The sequence below is a fragment of the Martes martes genome (assembly GCF_963455335.1).
Source record: "Martes martes genome assembly, contig: scaffold_134, whole genome shotgun sequence".
In the NCBI taxonomy this organism is placed as follows: Eukaryota; Metazoa; Chordata; class Mammalia; order Carnivora; family Mustelidae; genus Martes; species Martes martes.
In genome coordinates this window covers 158,071-162,559 of record NW_027666509.1, presented here as the reverse complement: position 1 = coordinate 162,559, position 4,489 = coordinate 158,071, and positions in this window count along the sequence as shown.

The window sequence follows — 4,489 nt, the reverse complement described above, 5'->3', positions numbered from 1 at the left end:
ATGGAAACTAAAAGGAAGCAAAATTATGTACTATGCGTCTTGAATCGTAATAAAGCTAGAGTGACTAGAATAATTGTCTAAATACAAGAACAGATAGATGGTGAGACAAGGAATATTGCCAGAGGGCAGAGGTGACAATTCATGATTACAGGCTCAATATATCAGAAAACTTAACATTGGTAACCATGTATTCCCCAAACAATGGAAATAATGGAACTGCAAAATAGCTGAATTATGATTTGGCAAAGCTAGCAGGCAAATCCATGATCATAATTATGATTTTTAACACCACTCAGTAACAGACCAACTAGGCGAAATAGCAATAGAGATACGGAAGACCTGAATATCACTATTGCTTACTGTATCCCAAATGGTATTCCTAGAAAAGTATATCCAATACCCAGACAGTAAAAGTTCTTCTCTGAAACACATGAAGTGTTTACCAGTATAGACACTGAGCTGGGCCAGAAAACAAATGTCCTTCAGTTTCAAAGGAGAGCACTCTTTCTGACTATGTCCTCTGACACAAACAGAAGCAAATTAGAATCAGTAAAATTAGATACCTGAGAGAGTCCTAACTATTTAAAAATAACAACAACTTGCTTTTTAATAACACATCGGTCAAAAAAGAATTCACGGGTCAACTTAGGAAATTACAAGTGATTTAGAATAAATTATGATGAACATATTACATACCAATATTTGCAGAAGGCATTTATTATGCTTAGAGCAAAACCTAGCTTTACATTCTTATGATAGAAAATAGGAAAGGCCTAAGATTCGTGATCTAAGTGTTCATCTTATTAAGCTAGAGAAGAACAAATTAAATGAGAAGGATGGAGAAGAACAGAAATAATTCAGTAAGGAATCAATGATGTAGCAAGTAAACAGTAAATTCACAAAGACAAAAGTTCAGAAGTTTTTCCTTTGAAACAATCAAGAAAATTGTAACAACCTGTAATAACACTGACACCAGAAGAGAGAAAGGAACACGGATACAAAGAGAAGACCAACTACTACAGTGAAAATGTAAAAAGGTCTTACTACTGAAATTCCAAGAATATCAAAAATAAGTAACTATTATGAACATCTTTATTCCATTACTTTGTTGAGGTACAAAAATTGTCCCAATTTCTCTCTCATTCTTAAGACTTTCAGACAACTAATCTCATACCAAATGAACAGCTCTACATAGAGGTCACACACCGTGTGAAGTTACCACAGAGGAAAGAGCAAAGTAACACCTTACATACAATTAAAATCGGACTTAGGTTCACACTCACAAAGCAGATAAAATTATTTACTATTTTAAAGTGAAAATCTCAGAAATGATGTGAGAATAAATAGGAAAGAGTTAATAAATGAAAAACACACTTCAGGGGTGCCTGGATGGCTCAGTGGGTCAAGCCTCTGTCTTTGGCTCAGGTCATGATCTCAGGGTCCTGGGATCGAGCCCTGCATCGGGCTCTCTGCTCAGCAGGGAGCCTGCTTCCTCCTCTCTCTGCCTGCCTCTCTGCCTGCTTGTGATCTCTCTCTTCAAATAATAAATAAAATATTTAAAAAAAAAAAGAATAGTTTTAATAGATGAACATTGATAATCAGTTTGTGACAGGGAACACAACTCTGAGCCCCAATTAACGTAAATGTTTTATCTTCAACCTCCCCCAACAAAACGAATTCCATTCTTTTTAGTAGCAGTAGACTAATGTTACAAAAATTATATTCTATGGTTTATGTTGTTAAGCTTTTGTCAACACAGTGTAGAAATTTGTTTTCTCTCTCACATATGAGTTACCCACATATTATCTTCTGTTTTGCCTCTTGACTCACAACACCTAAAACATCTGGCCATATAAATATACCTCTTTTACCTGCTTTTACCTTGACTTCCTAAAAAAATATAATAGCGTAGGGACACCTGGCTGGTTCCGTTGGGGGAGCATGCAGCTCTGGATCTTGAGGTTGTGGGTTCAAGCCCCATGTTTTGGGTGTAGAGATTACTTAAAAATAAAATCTTTTAAAAATATATAATGGGGTGCCGGGGTGGCTCAGTGGGTTAAAGCCTCTGCCTTTGGCTCAGGTCGTGATCTCGGGGTCCTGGGATCGAGCCCCGCATCGGGCTCTCTGCTCAGCAGGGAGCCTGCTTCCTCCTCTCTCTCTCTCTCTGCCTCTCTGCCTACTTGTGATCTCTGTCTGTCAAATGAATACATTAAAAAAATCTTTAAAAAAAAATACATATATATATAATAGTGGAGCGCTTGGGAGGTTCAGTCAGTTAAGGATCTGCCTTTGGCTCAAGTTGTGCTCTCCGGCTGGGGTTGAGCCCTTCGTCAGGCTCCCTGCTCAGCAGGGGGTCTGCTTCTCCCTCTCCTTCCTACCCTCTACCCTACTCATGCTCTCTCTCTCTCAAATCAAAAAATCTTTAAGAAAAACCACACGTGTGTGTGTGTGTGTGTGTGTGTGTGTGGTTTTATATACATTGTGTATATGTATATATATATGCATCAAAAAGATGGGTCATGTTACTAAAGTATTGATAATTAGTTTCTTAAATCTTTTTTAAAAATCTTTTAAAATTATTATTATTTTATAAAGATTTTATTTATTCATTTGCTAGAGAGTGAGAGTACAAGCAGGGGGAGTGGCAGACAGAGGGAGAAGCAGACTTCCTGCTGAGCAAAGAGCTCAACGCTCCCAGGACCCTGGGATCTTGACCCAAGCTGAAGGCGGACGTTCAACCAACTGAACCACTTACGCATCCCTAAATCTTTCAAAATGAGAGTAGGGGTGCCTGGTGGCTCAGTCAATTGAATGACTCTTGATTTCAGCTCAGGTTTTGATGTTGGGGTCCTGGGATCAAGCCCCATATTGGGTTCACCACTCAAAAGGGAGTCTGCTTCTTTTCCTCTTCCTTTGCTTCTCCCCACTGCTTGCACGCTCTCTCTCTCACCACCAAAAAAAAAAAAAAAAAAAAAAGATTTAAAATTAGAGTGTAGCAAACAAACAGGAAAATTCGTAGGTGTCAGGTGCCCAGGCTGTGTGTGCCTCTGTTCTGATAGGATTGAAGCCTTGCCTCTCAGAGCAGTCTGTAGTGTCGCCCTAAAACAGCTGTGCTGGTTCTATCTTGGTCTCTTTGCTCTATGTCAGAGCTAATAGACAAGTATCCCCCCATAAGACTATAGAACCGAGAAAGATTTGTGAAATTTTTGTTAATAGGAAATAATTAGGGGCGCCTGGGTGGCTCAGTGGATTAAGCCTCTGCCTTCGGCTCATGATCTCAGGGTCCTAGGATTGAGCCCTGCATCAGGCTCTCTGCTCAGCAGGGAGCCTGCTTCCCTCTCTGCCTGCTTGTGATCTCTCTCTCTGTGTCAAATAAATAAATAAAAATCTTTTAAAAAGAGGAAATAACATTTTTAAGAATTCATCAAAGGGCACATGTCACTGATAGAAAGATCTGACATGGTATTTAAAAAAAATTTTTTTTATAGTTGCTACAAGATTGAGGTTATAGAACAGACTTAAAAAGTGTTTTATATTGTCACATTCCCTATTCTTAACTCTCTTATTTTGGAAAACAGCATGAGGTAGGTTGTTATGGCAGCTCTTTGGCTAACATTTGGATTTTGTCAATTTATTTCTGCTTTAAAACAGTGACTAATTATGTTGCCTGCTAAATTAACCCTTGGTAAAGGAGTGACTACTTGAATCTATTAAAATTCTCCTTTTATTTGTTCATCTGTTTCCCTTGAGATGAAGACTTCTGTTATGGGCTCCGTCTGAATTATTCTTAAATTTGGGGAGGAAATTTAATTTTTATTATAATAATAATATATAATAATATAATTTTCTTTTAATAAAAGGAATATAGGAAAAGTACATTTGACATATGAAGGACTTAGAGTGAAGTTTATAGATGTATAGGGTTTTTTTTTTTTTTTTGTTTTGTTTTTTTTAAAGATTTTATTTATTTATTTGACAGACAGAGATCTCAAGCAGGCAGAGAGGCAGGCAGAGAGAAAGGAGGAAGCAGGCTCCCCGCTAAGCAGAGAGCCCGATGCGGGGCTCAATCCCAGGACTCCGGGATCGTGACCTGAGCCGAATGCAGAGGCTTTAACCCACTGAGCCACCCAGGCGCCCCTGTATAGGGTTTTTTATATGATTTGTCCCCATTAAAGGTTTTCTAAGTTTGAGAAGAAAGTATAATCAGTATATAGTTAATTATCCTTTTACAAAATAAGAAAACATATCCACCTAGGGTGCCGCACTAAGAAATAGATTTTGCCCATGGGTCACCTGTGCATACTCAGGGTCTAGTCTAATGCTCATTGCCTCCATTTCCATCACTCCCAATACTTTCTTTAAAACCCCGTTTCCTACCATGCCAGAATAATTACTGCTTCCAGAATTCCCTGATAGCTGTCATAGAGAACATGAAAGGAAGGTTGGCCGGTGCTATCAGAGTTGGGTTTGACTTTGAAAGAGAGAAACC